This window comes from Mesoplodon densirostris, chromosome 3 (genome assembly GCF_025265405.1).
Source record: "Mesoplodon densirostris isolate mMesDen1 chromosome 3, mMesDen1 primary haplotype, whole genome shotgun sequence".
NCBI classification, from domain to species: Eukaryota; Metazoa; Chordata; class Mammalia; order Artiodactyla; family Ziphiidae; genus Mesoplodon; species Mesoplodon densirostris.
The window spans coordinates 78,054,145-78,074,269 of NC_082663.1; the positions used below are offsets into that span (position 1 = coordinate 78,054,145).

At 35.2% G+C, this 20,125-nt stretch overlaps 1 protein-coding gene across 5 annotated transcripts in view; it reads right to left on the reverse strand.

Moving 5' to 3' along the window:
• The window catches only part of MCTP1 (multiple C2 and transmembrane domain containing 1), a 534,956-nt gene that overhangs the window by 141,249 nt on the left and 373,582 nt on the right, over nt 1-20,125 (reverse strand). The gene's annotated exons all lie outside the window — the stretch shown is intronic.

A 20,125-nucleotide genomic window follows, 5' to 3' on the forward strand; every position in this document is an offset into this window, starting at 1 on the left:
GGATAGTTGGATTTTACTCATCAGACCTGGCCCCTATCCAGGACCAGTTACATCAGAATCATTCAAGGGCAGAAACTGCAGTGTGTGTGCGTGGACATGTGCATGTGCGTGTGCATGTGTGTTCCTCTAATGTACCCTTAGTGATTCTAATGAATATCCAATAGAGTGGATTATAGTAGACCAGTTGTGCTCAAGGTGTGGTCCCTGGACCAGCATCATCAGCATCACCTGTAAACCTGTTAAAAATGCAAATCGTTGAGCCTTACCTTCACCCCAGTGCATCAGAAACTTGGAATCAGGGCCCAGATTTCTGCATTTTTAAGTTCTTCCAGGTGATTCTGAAACATGTTAAAATTTGAAAACCTCTGTGCTAGATTACGGACATTTTTTATCTAAGTTAAGACCTCAAGTAAAACTGTGCTCCCTGACCAGAAGCATCAGGATCACCCAAGAGCTCTACCCTTGACTTACTGAGGTTTTTAACAAGATCCCCAGTGACGTGTATGTAGAGCAGAGGCTGAGAAGCACTGTTCCAAGAACTTATTCAAAGCTCCATGCCCTTTGCCACACAGTTGACTGTTATGATCTTATTTAAAAATGTAACAATTATTCATTTCTCAAAATGGAACCCATTTATTCTTTAGCTATTAAAATAGAAACAAAGCTGTTTTTCCTATGTGGTGCCACGTCTAAGTCTTTTCTACACTGCTGTTTCTGTCCTAAGGGTATTTTCACATCTCCTGAGAAAATGAAGAAATAAAAGGTCAAAATTCCTTTGTATGTAACTTGTTGCTTTTCCCCTCAAAAGAAAAAAAAAGGTCAAAATTCCTGATGTGTTCCTCAATTCTGAGATGTATCCATTTTATTCCTCTGGAAATAGGAGCTCTGAGGTTTGACAAAGAACAAAGATGGAATCTTTGCTTTGTGTCTTCTCTCACACACAGGAAGGAATCTCTGGGTGTAAAAAAAATCTTTATTGACCGTATTAAGAGGCAGCAATGTGTGTATGTGTATATATTGGAGTGGGTAAATTAGAGAGGGAAATGTCATCCCCACCAAGTCAAGTTCATCACCCCTTAGGTTCAAGCCCTGGTATGAGGATGCCCCAGATTTCTCTATAACAGAGGGAGCTCTGTTGCTTCCTGTGATTATTCTAAAACTATGAGAACCAGTGTAATGGCAAAAGATCACAAACCCACCTGTTCAAGCACCTGTTTTTCTACTCTTCTATTTTCATCTGCATCTTCAGCCTCATTTAGCTCAGATAAGAACTGATCCCTTGAAACTGCAGGTCCTTTATCTATTTGGTATCCTAGCCTAAGCCTTAGTTTGGGAGGGGTAGTGAGCAGATGGGGAGAAGGGCTGTCAGATGATCTACATTTGTAGGTAACAGAACATTTTCAGAGTTTAAAACAATATACTAAAAAATAATGATTTAATACTACGCCTGAATCTGATTAAAACCAACATGCAAATCAACTACACTTAATAAAGGAATCTATCATTGTATCTTTTTTTAAAATTATTTTTTATTGAAGTATAATTGATTTACAAAGTTAGTTTCTAGTGTACAGCAAAGTGATTCAGTTACACATATATATATTCTTTTTCTTATTCTTTTCCAGTATGGTTTATTATAGGATATGGAATATAGTTCCCTGCACTATACAGTAGGACCTTGTGGTTTTCCTATTCTATATATAATAGTTTGCATCTGCTAATCCCATCTTATAGTCAGAAAGTCTTAGAAAAATAAAGGATTCAAAATCAAATGTAAAGCGTTAAGAAATGAAGAGGTCTCCCTACCACACTAAAGTTAGTTTTCTTGTCCCAGTTTCACCAGTCTGTTCAAAACTTCTTAGTCACTCAGATTACTTCTTTCTGAGCTTTTCCACCACCACCCAGCCCCTGGGGTAACCCTGTGAGAAAATGACTTCTCTATTTAACCACTTAAGATGTGAGTATTTGTTGTGAACCAGCTGCAGCTCTAATAACCATGGATCCCTGGAACCAAAGGCTAATTCTCACAAACAATACACTCTTCTTGTTCCTGAAAGCACACTCTGTAACCTTTGCAAGTATTATAAAAAGTAAGTGTGACGGGTCCAAAATGCAATTGTAGCCATAAGTTTCTTACAATTGGATTAATTTCAAACTCCAGAAAAGTAAGTAGTTGAAGTTTTATGAACAAAGGTGATAACTGAGGACATACAATTTCTAGGACTATGGGGCAATTTTTGCAAAATAAGAATGCACTGTATTGCCAATTTGGTCAACAGCTGAAACTTAAAATGCTGAATTTAAAATATGTTGATATAGTAGTGACAATCAAAGGTTGGTTTCTCTCTCACCTAAATACAATTTTCCATATTAAGAAATACAATCATTCAGAAACAATTTGTTCAAAGGATCCCTGAAGTAAACCAAGCTCCACTCTCTAAAACCCAATGAGTTCCTTGGTAGCAAAGGAATATACATAGAAATGAGGGTTTATAAATTTTTTTTAACTCCTCTAAAACATCATGGAATTAGACAATCACAGGTGTGACATATTACCTAAATGTAAACTATATTAATGTGATTTTAGTGTAATTAAAATCCATTCCTCTCCTCAGTGAAGCATGACTTTAATAAATGTTTTCAAAGTCAGGTCCTAACCAACTTGGAATCCCAGTGTGGAACAGAGCCGGGACACTCAGTGGGTGCTCAGCCAATGCGAGGAAGGAAGGATGAAGGAATGAAAGTAGTTCAAAATTGAGCACAGATACCTGTTAACAAAGGAGAATTATCTTTCCAGAATAAATAAAAAGTTATTACTTCTAAGAACATCATGTACTATTTTCAACACATGAATTAGAAATAAAGGTACATTTTGGTATGGAACACATGCTCTGCAACTGTTTGAATTAGTATACTGCTGTCAATTATTCCAAAAAACAGTAGAGAAGAAAGGAAGGAAATGATCTTCTTTGCCATTTAAAAAATATACACATAATGGCACTTTTGTAGTATTTGTGTAAAAATAACAAGTCACAATAATAATGCCAGCCCTTTTGGTTTTTAACTATTCTTAATTGAAATAAGATTAAATAGGTCTAAACTGGTAAATGTTCTGAGATGCTAACAGCAATTGCCTCATTGTAATCTTTGCTACTTAGGTACTAAAATATTATTCTACATTTTAGATGACTTGTGGATTTCCTTTTTATCTGAAAGGCTGTATGAGGAACAAAGCATTATGTTTCAGACAAGAGACCTCATGGTTTTCAAGATTCCAGGTTATTCACCCAACCATTTGGCCATCTCCCACCTACACGGGGTCACAATTGAAAGTAAAGTCACCTCTGAGCAAATTTGTGAACTTCAAGGCCAAACAACTGCATAAATAATCTGTAGGCCACAGACCATCATCAAAGTCTGGAATTTATGCAAATAATTCTGCTTACATTGAACAGATCTGTAAGGCTGTAAGCTCTTCCAGCCTAAATAAACGAGTAATGGAGAGGTTTAATGGTGCAAGATTGCTCCCTACAGGCCAAACTGCAGAATGACATACAAGACAATTGGGGTGGAGGGGAAAAAGAGATAAACAATGTTTTATAAGGCATGTAGGTTATTTACTGACAAGTAGATGAGCGCAGAGGCATGTAAAGATTGTATAACACACATTGGGATATGTATTGACAGTTTTTCTTCTAAAACTACAATCCAGTTTTAGAGTTCTCCATTATTTCCTACTTTTTTCTTTTGGAGGTATTTTTAATCTTCTGAAAAATGTAAATTACTTTTCTGCTGGGAAAAAAGTTCTGTTTCAATAATGTATTCTAATACCTCTGAATGTATATTGAATCTCTATACTCTATAGAATTCTATAGAGAATCTATATTGATAAGTTTGGTTTTGGTAGAGTGATCAGTCACAAAATTTGGAATTAGTTTCCATGATTTGAACAAATCTCATGAGGCAGTGGTGGTGGGGAGGTGACAGTTTATATACTACTTTCCCCCTGACTCTACACAGCTTTCAAAATTCATTTGTTCAAAACTACCTACTTTCAATATTTAGAGGGATTTAAAGATCATGTATATTTTAAACTGTATTTCTTCTTTAAGAAAATATCAAATACTTTGGGTTTTAATTAAGCACAGATAGTAGTCCATCTAACATAAAGGAATCTGATTTTTCACTGGAAAAATATCTAATTAATACTGAATTTCAGTCATTTATATAGCTGCTCACATTTTCTGAAATATGGAGAATGATTTTTAAAATGCAGATCTTCAAAACTATAAGACAAGTTATTAGAAATGCATTTTCCCTTCAACTGTAGAGAAATTCCAACTCTAAAGAGAGTAGTTTTCAAAACTGAATAATATATTATGGTTAAAACACATCAACAATCTGGCACACCATATGTATAAATAAACATATCCCACTATCACTGCACATGCCATAAATGAAGCCAATGAAACATCTGAAAAGGTAGAGCAAATTCTTCATCATACTGTTACAGACGCTAAATAACACTGTCAGCCTTTTCTGAGAGATGCATAAAGGAAAGTTATCATTCTTAACACTGCTATTTATATAGTTCAAACATTCTGCTTGCCCATCTGATGAAGATGTTCCACACATCCTTAATTTTAAATACGATTTAGAACATATTCAGGTTGAAGAAGGAAAGAATACTATTCTTCATGATTGGATTTTGGGTTTGAATAATAATGTTTTAATTATAATATATCTTTGAAATATTTAGAAGTAATAAACTTAGGTGAAATTCAATTAATTAAAGAGCTCAAATATAACAAAATCATCAAAGAAAAGGCATTGTACTAGTAATAAATATGCTTGTTTATTCTGATTTATAGCCCACTGTACATTGGTCAGCATTTCCCCCCAACTAAAGTATGAATTTTAAGCAATTAGGGGATGTAATGAATGTGTGTAATAGAATCCATGACTTTAAAAGTGGAAGTGATGAAGACATTAACCTACAGGTGGTTTTTCCCCCCAACTATTAGGGTCTATACATGTTCTATACATGATGTTTAATTGTATATAATCATAATATAATTACATAATGATTAAATGATCTCAATTTTATTTTAAATAAGTAGATAATCTTTTTATTAGAAATAGTTTTCTATAATTAAATTGTTCAGGAGAAATTTTAGTAAAGATTGAGGATGAACCATGTAATTTTTAAAAGCAGATTCATAACAAACTTTCTGTGAAATTAATATTTAATTCATCTAACAATATTAGTTCTCAGTAAATTGGGTTGCTACTTTTCCAACGGATTTATACTTTGTCAGTCAGTATAATTGTGAATAGAATTAGTGAATATGTTCAGGTTATGTGAGAGAATTATTAATTAAGGGTAAGAAAAGTTTTTAATATTGCCCTCTTAAGCAAAATGGATTTCAAAGGCCGTATTATTATTTACCTGGGGCAAACAAATTCATATGTAGAGGCCTAATTCTACCATAACATAATTATTAACCATAATAAAGTGTAAGAATTTTCCATTGCATTTATTAAGGCTTTAGGAACAAAATATAAAGCTGAATAATAAAAATTATATTATGGTGGATACTTTTCCTAAGGCTATCTATCAAAAGCAACTAAAATTATTGATCACAAGAAAGAGTGTCATTATTCTGCTGGTATAATTGTAATGCTTATAGCAAGATAGACTTTTTACTGTGTTTGTGCTTTGTTTTAATGTGGATTTTGTAATGGGAAAATTGCTCATATATGCAACAAAACTATTTTCTCTCAGTTTGCAGAATTTTGACATTTTTTCTTATTTGTGTATTTTCATTATTCTCATGCTAAACATGAATAAATTCTAAAACTAAATTCACATTATCAATATGAATTCTAGGCCCATCAGGTCTCCTTCTAGCAAGGAATCTTACTTTTACCTTTGTTACATTCTCTGCAAAACTTATCGGTAACATACTTTCAGAAAATGCCAGGCAATAAACTACAGTAAAATAATTTTCTTTATAAAAGCACAGTGATCTTTGGCATCGTTCACTATTTTCAAAGCCATAAAAGAACAGATAACAAATATATGACTCACAAATTATCAATTATGAAAAATAATCTGGTTCAGAAAGCTGCACTAATGCAAAAAGATGGATCACTTGTCACAAACCAATAAAGGCTATTGTTTGTGCATCCAATATTTGATTGTATCATTTATGTTGGACAACTTAAAATGATTTTTAAACCACATTACTTTTTGAAAAAAAATTGTTATAAAGGTGAATGCGGGGGTTTGGGGGGAGAAGAAACCAGATGTGTAATCTGTCATCCTTGAAACAATTTATATTCTTACATTGAGTCCAGCCTACAAATCTAAATCGCAAAGACCTGGTCAGCGAGGATGGATGCATTAGAAAGAACCCTACTGTGTTCCAGAAAATGGACAGATGCAGGAAGGTTAGTAGACTTTGACTATCCTTCCTTTTCATGTGCCATTCCACTGGCTGAAAATTTGCAGCCTTGATGCTTCATTATGCAGGGAAGTTTAAACTCTGTGTTTCTTAAGCTAACTGTGCTTTATTACACTTCTTATGAAGGTACCTGCTTTTGCTTATTTTATTTTGTATGACACAGAGGAAAGCACAACGAGGCTACCAAGCTTAGAAAACCTGCATGACCAATTCTCTTCCAGACCATTTCACATTCATAATTTTATAACGAAGGTCAAGAGGTACAATTCTCACCAACCAAGAAGAACATCTGTGTGCATTACTGGGGCCAGAAATGTCCTATATGGTGTTATCCAAGGGCCACTTGAATGCTCTACCTGCTCTCTGATATCCCAGTTACAACCATTTACACCTGCTTGTAAGTAAGGGCTTGGATGTCTAAGAAAATCAGAAATACTTTGCCCACAAGGCCAGTGATAAAATGCACATATGTTATCTGGAGGTGGCCCATTCCCACTCCTAGACAACAGATTTGATCATCAGATGATACAGGGCAGAGGTGGGTTTCAGTGACATCATAAGTGCAGACACAGGCAGAGGGTAGCAGGGACCATAATGCAGATAATGGGGAGTAATCCCAGGATAATGATGTGCCCAGATGGGTATCTGATGGGGAGAATGGAAAGTAGTGAAAGAAGGGATGGGTTTAAGGGTAGAAAGGTCATCACATCCTAGAGACATTATTGCACAATGGGCCTTTACCACAGAGTTCTCCTCTCCTTACTAAGTGAAGAAACACTAGAAATTCTGAAATAAATAGAAAAAGGGAAAGCTCAAGGGCCTAGTTATATATGCTAAAACAGAGTAAGAAAATTAAGTATTAAACCCTGGCTCAACCCCTAACAGCCCTGGCTTGTTTGAGGTAGGGGTCATGAATTTTGCTTAAAGCGGGGCTCACGAATGCTCTTGGATATATTCCTACTTGGACTCAGAAAAGAAGTGAAAATGAGGTTGGGGGAATGGACATAATTGAGTAACTATTCAATTATGGCAACTGCTAGCTAATGAAGACCTATTACAACTAAGTTTTTAATAGAAAATGTGCTAATTGACTATGTTGGAACTCAGAACAAGCATATGGCTAAGATGTTTGATTACTTAGTCTGGTTCCATGTCAGTGATTAACTATAATACTGTAAAAATAAGGGTTTCTATGACAACTACTGAGCATGCTGACTAAGGTGAGGGTGACCAACTTGAGGGATGAGTTTCTCCAAATCATGTATCTTCCATTAGTCCCACACTGTGTGACCTGGAGGCTCACCAACCAAAGTGTGTTTTTTCTTGTCCCTTACTCAAAACATCCATCCTGCTCTCAGCCTTGGCAAAGCTTAAATCAGACTCTTACGTGAAGAATAGAGCATAGTATTTATTTTTTAATCAGAAAGGGTATATAAAGCTAAAAATTTAATCTGCTTATAAAAGTGAAACAAGTCAACATAGTCCACCTAGGTCTGAGTCTAGTGTTCAACCTCAGGAGTGATTATAATGATTTCTGAAGTTTCTGGAGAGGGCCAGTCTTGAAGTCAAAGACAGCCTGTACAGCAACTTTCAGGAGATGGGTACTTCATCATCCATAATTTTAGACAAAAACTTTCTTTTCCAGTGTCATTCTAAACTAAAATTCAAAACAGGTGTTTGATGCTAAGGCTGTAACCAAAATATTCCCCCTTATAGCCTGCAATTCCGATAAGACTTCCCTCGGAAATATAATGGTTACATAGCCCTTGTATGGCTTTAACAAACCCCTATTTTCTTCTTTCTGCACCATACAATGTGCAGTCTATTTGCACCCATTCAGGACTAAATTACAGATAAAGTTACAGCAAATTTGTTTTCTCAAAAAAGCAGTCAGCCCTAATATCCCTTGAGTAATAAAAGCCTTGTCTTTCATTCAGAACTAGAACTGGCATAATTTTCTCCAAGAAACAAACTCCTACTTCCTGCGACAATGGACCTGTTCTTAAAATTCTGAATGGGATACAGCTCAATTTGCAGGTGTTCAGGTATAAAGGTAAAAGGGCATTTGACCCCCCAACTGGCAATTGTTGCTGTGGTAGGTAACTTCATTCTCCTAGTTATATCATTCTATTAGATAAGCTGCCAGAGTTTTCAGCTCTGAATTACAGAGGTAGGCTCAAGTGAATCAATAATTTATACAGATATATCTCATTCATTCTGATGGTATAAAGATACATACTAACAGCCTGCTGCAGCCACAGAACAAAGCCAGCAAGACATTATTTAAAAAGAAAGGGAGAAAAAGAAACCCATTTATCTATGTGAGCAAAAACATTACATAATAATGACCTCATGGCTTATTAATTTTATTTTTCAACTGTTTTAACAAATACTGTGATGAGATAAATAAGCCTTTTATGAATCTCAATAAGGTTGCTCTGGTGATCATTAAGCTAACATTTCGAACTTTCAGATTGATTTTAAAATAGAATGATGTTTTACATAGCAATATAATACAAATCACTTGAAAAGATTCGCACACTTAAGAAGTTTACATTAACTAGCTTAACTAAATCTCTCAAATATTTTATTACTGAATTTCAGTATAAAATTACTTTTTAAAAGATGAGAATCAAATACATTTAGGGACTGTGCACTAAGACTATTGTTAATATAGCCTTATGCTGTTAATTATTACCTGGGGACAATTACATAGTGTTTTATTCACTAATACTATGACATTTTTATTAACTCATATTTCCTGTGCTAACAGTGGTGCATTAAACAAGTTATAAATAAGAGGGCAGCAAATATTAAAAATGTCTACTTTAAAATTCTTCAATCATGTTAAAGGGAATCTGAGCTCCTCTCAAGGAAAACAGTACTAAAACCAGTGTGGTTACAATATAAATTAATAATCACTAGCCTAGATGGCTTGAATGTAAGTTCCTGTTGTCTTGTCCTTAAGGATGAAGGGAATTCATGATCTAAAAACATGATAAAAATCTCTCCTAGCAACTTTAATTATAAACAGTGACTGTTACTTGACAGATCTGAAAATTTATTTGAGGATAAGATGCATTAGAATGTGTGACTTGTCCATTCTACTTCTTTTAGTTCAAGGCCGGACAAATGTCTGGCTTGAACACATGAACCGATTATGTTCAGAGCTGGTTTAGGAAGATGGTGCAAAACCAATCGGGGGATAGATCCAAAGAGAAGGAGGGTAGCAATTAGAGATAATACTCAGGTACCCTATTTTCCTCCACATGGAGAAATTTCCCTTCTTTTCCAAAGAAACCCCTTAGGAAGTAGGGCAGACAATAAAAGTCTGAAAGAAAAGAAAGTGCGCATAGGAAAGACAAAGAGAGCGAGAGAGCGAGAGCAAGTGAGCGAGCTAGAGAGAGAGAGAGAGAGAGAGAGAGAGAGAGAGAGAGAGAGAGAGCAACGCTGTGGTCTCTACCTAGAGTCCTTTAGCCTTTCTGTGTTATGCTCTGGGGCTGCCTGATGTAATCAGTTAACATTTCTGGCCTTCCAAGAAAATATAGCTTGTCCCTTAAAAGTAGAGAGAAGAAGGAGAAATAATGGAGTGTCCCATTTCTGACAGTCAAGAGGGAGAGTAGAGAGATGTTCCCACACTGATCTCATTAAGATGACGAGAATAATGAGTGTGAATCTTATGTATGAATCTCACAGTAGGTAGAGGAGGGCATAAATGTATCCTACATTCACCCTTTTATAATGCCTGATATACTACATTTATTCTCAGCTTCATCTGATACTACTGTTGGGGGTTTCTGTTACAATATTACAGCTTTAACTTCCAGTTTTGCTGCTAAAGTCATCTGAGTCAGTCATTCAACACAGCTTTATTGAGTGCGCATGAAAACGGGGAAGATCTGTTAATGGAACTGAAATACATCTCAAGCAGAACAGTCTGAATTTATCTCCTGTCACTGGTTGTAATAATGGATTAAAAATACTGAAAAATGGCATTTTTCAGTTTGCAATCTATTTTTTTCCCTAGTTCCTTAAACTTAGGTTAAACATTCTAGTCAATTGGAAATAGAACCCAGGTATTATTACGTCCCCTGCATATTTTTAGAGGAAGACTCATGCATTTTTAGCAAACACTGATGAGAAATTTTTCCTTGTGATTTATTTCCCTTTCTTAGGTCCAGTACAGGATATTTCCAAATAATAACTTTAAGTTAAATCATTTTCTCAAGATTGATACAAATTTTGAAAGGTTACAACAGCTCTCAGAAACAAAAACCTGTGTTGTTGTGGTCTTATGCATTATTCAAGCCTAAATGATCCAAGGGCCCTCATACTTAAGGACTTCAAAGCATTTCATATAGATGATTTCATTTAGCTTTCTTCACTCTGGTAACTCCAATAGCAATAAATTGGTGCACTAAATTTATAGCAAACTATACCTCACCTAATTTATGTAACAAAGTGGGCAACACCTTACAAATTCTAATAGTATCTTAACATATGCCCAAATTATTATTAATTCAGTACTTCCACCACTTTGTAAAGGAATATACGCTTCCATTCTTTTGCTTAATTATATGCTAGAAAAGTTTTGATCTGTGTAATTTTAAAGGAAATTTAGGATTAAAGCAAAACAATGAAACTGGATCACCAGTTTTCCTAGGTAATTCACAATACATACACTTTTTTCCTGGCATTTATTCAGTCTAATGGAAATTTAGGCCATGGACAGGTTCATCTCAGCTACCATTAAATCAATATGGATCAATACAGATGGTTTAAACTGTTTAAGCAACTCATGAAAGTATGTGTTTGAAACCTGGGAAATATATTCTTAATGAGTCTACATTTACTTTCGGGAATAAGTAATTTATACTACTTAGAGGCCAAATGACATTTCTTTGCTTGTCTAAAATGTACCTCACTTAAATACACAGTGAACTTTTTGTGTCCTTTATTACTATATACACATCTCTGCAGTGTTTGGGGGAGTTGTAATGTGATGTGATCGCAACTAATAGAGAAGTTCATCAGAAGATAAGATATGCACTTATTACTTGAACTGCAGGAATAATACTTAGCAAAGTGAGCACAGATTTACTATTTTGAATAGGCAGTTCCAGCCCTTTCGATCAACACATTCCTAAATAGGGAATACCAAGAACTGGGAGTCTAATTTTACACGCTTAGAACTCTACAGGACAATGTCACTTGGTTTTCCTTAATTAAGGACAACTTGACTTATAAACTTCAGGACAGAGATTCTCTCCCTCTCTCCCCCTCTTCTTCTCTTCTCAATGCTGCTGTCTTCGAAGCGTCCATTACCAACAACTCGGGGAGAAGTTGTTAGTGCCTCAGTAAGTTCCTCTCCCTTAGAGCACTTTAATTTCCTCTACTGTAAAATGATCTCTAAGCTCCCTTCCAACTGTAACATTCTATGAATTAATCTGCACCCTTAAAAGCCTATACAATCTCCACCTTTGTAGACCCCTTGCCTTTGCCATGAGGAAAGTGCTTTATCCTGAGGTAGGATTGGGGTAGGTGTGTTCCTGGCATCCTGAGCACCAAGCCATGATTGCATTGAATTTACTTCCAACATGTGATATTTCCATTCTACAGCTAGTACTCTAGGAAGGGATTGATAGGCTTTGTGAATGGTTCTATGTCAGTGTTTATGATATTGCCACTATAGAGAAATGCATTCCAAGGTTTAAGCAGCTGTCTTACAAAACAGACTTTTACATCTTGTTTGGAGGTTGTGAGTCTATATGAAAAAATATGTAGTTTTAACTACATATCGACCAAGATTTAGGACTTAGAAATAAAACTGTGGTAGGAGGCTCATATTCTGAGAATTTAAAAAATAAAGGAAACAGTGCACACCCAAACTAGTAGAACCTTGGTTAAAGGTCTCTCTTAAAAATACCAGCCTCCTGGTTGAGGCATGCAATAGTCTCTTGCAATGGAAAAACCAAACTCGATTTAAAATAATTTAAACAAAACCAGATAAGTTTTCAATATTGCTGCCTAACTAGAAAAAGTGACCTCAGCTATCTGAACTTCTTTATTTATGAATTAATCTTCTCTGAGTAGCAGCCATTACTTTACTAATATCACTTCAAAATATAACACCTCTTATATGCAACCTCAGCATAATAATTTGTGGATAATTAATGGACTACTTGTAGCCTTGGCAATCTCTTATTTTAAATGAAATCCAAAAGATTTCTCTCAGGAAAATAGTATTTAATTCACCAACATTTTATGACAAAATTGGATGATATATTCTTGTTTCAAACATGTAAGTATTGCCTGAAGTCTTCTTGGCAGAAACTGTATAGATGCTAACTATGGAAAATGCAGCTGAATTATTTGTATATAGCTAAGTAGAATATAAAACATCATATATTTACTTATTATTGATAAATTACAACAGTAAAAGTTTTTTGATTCCTTTGGGGAACTGAGTAACCAGACATACAGAATAGCCAGTAGAACATGTATCTTCCCTGTTTTAAATGACTATCCTATTCCACAACGCTTTTTCCTTCCCTTCCAATGAAAATCTAATAGGTAATCAAGCCTAAGAAAGCATGCTTTTATATCTCTAACATAATGATATTCATTTAGGAATATAAAGACTATCTATTAGTCATAACTATAGTACAATGTATGGACAAAACCCATCTAACCTTCATAATGATAGAGGTTATATTACTTAGGCCAGAATTAATATTCACCTCACTTCTCCATTTCAGTGAAGCACAACAATGCACCCTTGCAATTGGTGTAGAGAAGAAAACTCTCATATGGGTTTTCTTAAGGGGAAGATTCAATTCTTCAATCTCTATGAAGCCAAACAAAATCTTTCCTTTCACTGGACTCCAATGTAGTCAGTAATTTTGTATAGAGATCACTAATTCTTTCTCCAGACTGATTACCTATGGGAATAATTTGCATTGTATGCAAACTACCAAAAATCTAAACTAGACTTTACCACCAAGAGCATGAAAGTAAACATGGTTAAACTCACATTAAACTTCATCTAGAGCATGAATTCTCAACAGGGTTGAGATGGCACCCAAGAGGGTAAAGATTGGTTCTTGGGGGAGAGCAAAAAGAATCTTAGGTATCACAATGATTTGTGGCCCTTCAAAGCTCAACACTCCCTGAGAAAATCTTATTCCTTAGTATTTCATTTGTCTCATTAAAGTAAATGAAAAGCTTCCCCTTAGAGAGGTGAATATGAGAAAAACAGAGAAACACTGATTTAAAACAAAATAAAAGCCAAGCTTTGTCTCTAAAATCTTTTTTCCCATCCTTAACATCAGGGTTGCCTTTCATTTTTATCTAAATATCTGTTTACACTTTGATGTGATTTCTATCTTTCCTTGCTTCTTAGCTTTTCTCTGATTTTCTCTTCATTACTTCCCTTTGAGCCAGTGGCTGATGACTGGTGCAAACACGAGAAATGGTCACTCTTTCATCTTCCCTCTGTTACTGATCTCTAATGTTACCACTTGCTGAGTATTGGATCTCTGTCATCACAGCAAAATAGAGGACGCAACACAGTGTCATAACTCACACACCTACTATGGCAGGAGTGACTACTGCATCTATAGTCGATTCTGACTGTAATGTTAAAACGTGGTAAAATGATGGCAAGAAAAAAGGCAATGAAAATCTTCCTTAACAGCATTTCAGGTTAGTTTCTCACTTGGTACGTTAACTCTAATACACCACAATTCTAAGGTATATCTTCATAATTGGTCAAAATAGAAAAATCATACAATAGAAAGCATTCTACTCCTTATTTCTTAATGTTTACCCAATACAAAGGGGCATGAAAACAGGTGGAGAGTGAAGTCACTGTCTAAAGTATATTAATGACTGCACTGCTGTTGTAATTTACAACCTTTCAGAAGAGTTATTACTCTTACTTTACAGAATTTTACTAAAATAAATTATACAATCATCTCATTCATTTAAACTTTCTTCTTTGAAAAACACTTTACAGAATAATACTTTGCAATGGAATATGGCTTGCTGTTTTGCTCAGAATGCATGTGCCTAACAATTTAAATTGAAGCTAGGGGGTGGAAAATCGTTCAGAGGACAAGAACACTGGTTTAGGAATCTGAGGACAGATAGTGAGACACCTCTGATTTCATTATTTTATAATTTTTGATCCTTAGTCAACTTAGTTGTAAAATCCAGAGGCAACATATTTTTTAAGGGTCCCATAAAGGTTTTGAGGCTGTAACTACCTGATACATAATACAAGGAGGCTGCCTGGGGAAATGGTACAGCAGCCATACAGCCAGAAGGAGACCACAATGAGGCACTGGTGTCACCCCAACTTTCACTGCACATACCACTAAGGTTCATGAGAAGGCTAATTCCTAGATTCAATATGGTATCATTGTTATGCTGATGATATCTGCAATTTATGTTTGATTATAATATAGCACAACAGTACTGTACTTGAGAAAAAGTGAAATAACTCGAGATTTTCCTCAAATCACCCACAGAAGAAAACGTCTCCAGATTATAGCATCTTACTACTTACTGCTTTAGAGAACAAAGGAGGGAGAGTAGAAATAATAGATAATGTGTGTGATGTGTTATAAGAATTAAATTCTTCTTGTTGAAAATATACAATAAAATGTAAGAGGAGTAAGCTTTTCAGAGAGTGGTAGACTCTGTGCCTTATGTTATTATCTCCCTCCAAAGAGCAGGAGCCCCTTTTGCTGACATTATTAAAATAAACAAAAAAGGGTATTGGCACCATTTAAAGAAAGCTAAGCGCTGATTTGAGGAAGTGCTGCACTGGTATATGTAACAGCCACAAAAATAAAACAAAAAGATTATACATTCAAATAGACCTACAAGCTGAACTAGACCATCACTCCTCAAGGATTGGAGAAATCTAGTCAAAATGCTTTGTTTCATTAACATCTGATTTTAGCTAATTGTGATCAATCCTAAAACTCAACTCACTTCTAAACTGTGGTCTTTGGGGGGGCTTTTACACAGTTGCAAGAATTTTTATGCAACGCTTTTCGGAAGGTACCAGTTACAAAAAAACCAATATTTTCATAGGCCAATGCTTGAAAAAAATTTTCCTTCCATGGAATTCGGATAAATTTGGAAAAAATGTATACATCAACTTAAAGTGCCAGCACGTTCCTATGAATTGGGCACACAATCTATTTACTGAAAAGAAAAATATAGTACTAGAATTTTCTAAGTGTCAATACTCTTTGACTTTGTAAAAGGAATTTTAGGTAACTAGAAGGTATACAATCTTCTAAATCAATGAAACTCTGTATAGGCTTTCTTTTTTTCTCACTTACACATTTGTGAAGGAAATGTTTAATGTACCTTTAAAATTTGTGTAAATTAAATTGGAAGTATTGTTTATAAACTTAGTAAATCCTTATGTCAGAGGAAAGCATCTATAAAGAAGGGTGGGCAAAAGGTCTTGGAAGTTTAGATTTACATAATTCCAGGAAAATTCAAGAATACAAGGATAGGACCATCAGTTATAGATCATTCTGCTTTAGTATTTGTTTCTTTGGTTTTCAGGGGTCCTTCTATTTTGCTGTTGTGGGGAAAGTAACAAAAATTACATCTGGAACATTTCCAATTTTTTCTGCTGGCACTAAAAAAAAAATGGTAGCAACAACAACAAAAGCTTCTATAAAAATCATTTGAAAATTGCTAGAAACCTGAAGCATAATCTTGTTGGTGTGGTATTACTGATGTCTCACACTCTTTAAAATAGAAATTTCTGTTGAAATTTAAAATTACCTTCCATATGTCCGGTACAGTCACCCTCTTTTGTTCAGCGATATGAAGGCTAGTAAGACTTGAATCTAAACTACAGGTGATATAGACATGTCTTTGTTTTCACATTAACATTGCTTCTTAAGTGATGCTCCCTTTTTAGTCCTTGAACATGAAGGTCACTTAAAATGTCCTTATTGTTTGTAATAACTTTTAGAAAAATCCATATGTTGTTTAATAGCAGCAGGCTTTCTACACAGGAAGTACTTGATAAGGTTTCCTCGGGAGCCTATTGTCTTCAGATCATTGTATTATATTCCCATCGCCTCTGCAAGTTCAGTCCCTCCTTTGCTTGTGCTTCCTCCATTTTTTTTTTTTAAATCATTTGGCTACACAGAGCTGTCTCATGTCATTCTTTGCATACATCATCACTGTTTTTTCTCTTTGCCTGCATAATGGCCTAGCTTTTCTGAGAGACGCTGTTGTCCAGAGTGTGATCCTTTACTAAAATGGGGATTGAAAGAAGGTGGAGCTCAAATTATCTAGGAGCAAAGGAAAACCAGGCATTTGAAAATGACCTAGAAAGGAACGAGTAATGAACCAGAGTGGCCTCAATGAATTGCTGTAGAGGGAATTCTCAGTTTTGACACAAAAGGAATGCCTGGATACCAAGGAAAACCTAGGGGAAGAATCTCGGTAGGAAGCCTGCCTCATCGTCTGGTCAGCCCGGAGGGCTGAAGCCAGTAGCTCTCCAGATAGGAACAGAAACACATGTATTTTATGAGTAACAGTTAAACATTCAAACATGCTGTTTTGGAACACAAGGTACTTTGAGGAGTTGACATCCCTTCGTAATTCATGTTCATTGTTCCTCTAAGTAAAATATGTGTCTCCCTTTAGTTATTCTGCTAGGAATTGTACTTTAAAGGCAAGAGGACATTTTTGATAATGCACATCTTAAACTTTTCATTAAACTACCAAATTTAAATTCTACCTTTTTGTGCACTCTGACATTTTTGTCTGGCATTTTCATTAATTTTGCGACATACATAAATGTAGCTGAAATGTTAACTGATCAATACTTTGTCTCTCTCATGTAGCACTAGCGTTCCATTCCCTAAGGACCACACTGCAGAACAGAAATTAAATGTGTAAAATATCAAATGTTAATGTTAAACACAGCGGCACTTACTGTATAACGACAGAAAAGGCTAAAACAATTCCAAATGGACAGATGGTACCACAAATTATCTACAATCCCATTTAAGGATTAAAGTTTGTCCTGTAAAATAATTCTTTGACGCACACTGAAGTGTGTCCTTTTTACTGATAGCCCGGTTGTCCAATTATTTTTGTGCTCATTACAGTGAGAAATGACAGTACTGAAAAGAAAGAGAGAATGTACACTTTTTTTTTTCCATGTTGCACCCACTGACATCCACAAGAACACAAATGTCTGGTCAAGAGCCTGATGAAAATTAGGCCCAATTTATGAGACATTTCCACGTCTACAATAGATGATTCCCAAAGACAAGCGGTTGTGCCTTCCATACCACATACGTCTGTGTTTGCTCTTAAGCATACAATATTCATAGTAAAATTTAGAAACCTAATTCATAGCACACAACAATAAGGACATTCATTCCCAGGAACGTGTTTGCTTATATTTCATCCATCACCTTCCAGGCCGATTTCTGCTTCTAATACTGTAAGCCAGCTTTGAACCTTCCACAGAGCACATAGGTAGCACATAAAGAAGCCAGGGCAGCTCTCCCCCTGCATTTCACATACTCTCCATTTTAACTGACATAGGGACAAAAATTATTGGTTTTCCATTTTAATTTCATTATTCTACATTTATTTTTGGATAGTAAAATAGAAAAGAAAAATAAAATGGAATAGAAAAAAGGCACTTAAACATAAAGTTTACTGATCTGGGCCTAAAACCAAGAGGCATAATGGTACAAATGCATGTGCTCCATGAGAGGCAGCTGCATTTATGAAAAAGTGGGCCAAGTGGAACCAATATTATAATAATAGACCCGTGATCCACCAACAGGGAATGATGGGAACAATATGTTTGTAACAATGGGGTGCTGCTCATAGCTTCTCCTAATGGAAAGCAGTTCTTTTCAAACAACTGGCCTAAAAAAGGCTCTGGTTATGCAATAAGATCTTTGAAACATTTCATTTTTAAATACATCATTGAATATCTACAAGATGAATAAAAATCCTACAACAGTCCTTTTTTCCCAAATCGTTATGATATTAAGATTACAAGGTATATATTTTAAAAGCTCTTTTAAAAAGGAAATAATATCCATGTGGCTTGGGGCAAGGTACTTAACTTGTCTGTGCCTCAGCTTCTCCCTCTGTATATCAGGAAAATAATAGTATCTACCTCATAATAGGTTGTTAGGAATATTAAATTTCTTAATGCATGAAAAGCACTTTCATGCTTTAGTGCCTGAAAACCAGTTCTTTGGCACATAGATTTGTAATAAATGTTAGCTGTTATTATTACTATATAAGGATCTTTTTGTATCAGAATTTAATCTGAGACTAAAATAGAAGACTGAGAGAGGATTATGAAATCGTTTAGAATTCAAATGGAAGGTATAGAAAAAATTGCTACAAAGCATTAAGCTATGTCTAGCTTTATTAGAGCAAACCCTTATTTATATGGTATCATTGAAGAAAGTTTCTCCAAATAAGAAAAAGATTTCAGACTGACTGACTGGATCATTGGTTGGTCTATCTATTTAGATAGTCATTTATATTGGAAGCCTACTAACGCTAGATACTCTGCAGGTGATGCTAGAGTCCCAGGTGAAAAAGGCAAGGTCCCCATTCTCCTGGAACTCCTAGTTCAAGTCCAGATAAATGGAGCTGGCTTTTGTTTTCATTGTTTCAATAACATTCAATGGAATGTAATTCAGTGCTTCTTTTTTTTTTTTTCCCAATAAAACCATTAATATTGTTGTTTCTTCTCAAAAGTACTGTTAATGTGCGTTCACATTGTAGTTTTTGGTCTCTTTTTTCACCATCAGTGTCAGGAGTCCCTTTTCCTACCTTTATTGTGGCCTCCCCTGCCCCCCTTATTCTGAAAGCATCTTTCATTCAGCTTGTGTTTTGTAGGACCCAGTCTGTTAGAAACTGACCACCAGCTAAGAGAGAGAATAGTACATTTCTTCCCCAGTGAATTTTGACTCCCTTTCAGTGAAATTACTCAAGTACCATCATGTACATGTAGCTAAGTTTCTCAGAGTTTCACTGCCTGCTTTTTTTTTCAATCAGAAAGAAATTGTGAAAAAAAAGTCTTCCATCTTGAATTCATTTTACATGAGTGACCTCTAGAAGCCAGATGAAGTTTATGAAGACTTACACACACATTGTAATGCTAAATTGCTCAAAATGAAGGTTCCTGAACAAATGATATAATTATATAGGTTTCTCTGATTTCAAATTTCACATATAGCTGTGAGGAATGACTTTGGGAGGAGTGAATCAAAGATGGCAGCATGACATTTTCAGTAGAATATTATTGTGTCTCCTTTAAGGTCCCTGGAACCTGGAAGTAATGGCATAAAATACACACAGAAACTCAATATCATTTTTTCCTCATTAACATCAAAGTGCCTCTATGATGCTGAAAAATAATAATAAAGTTTGTTTAACAGTACTCCAATGTATTTATTATGTGAGAGAGCTAAATACAAGAATATTGAAAGAGGCAGATTTTCTTTTCTAAAACTTAATGATGATGACAGTCACTTTCTCTAAGGAGACAACGACATGTCTATGGGAAGCAGGCTGCCTAACTTTCTGGTAACTTACGACACAAAGGGACATATACACTCTTTGTTCCA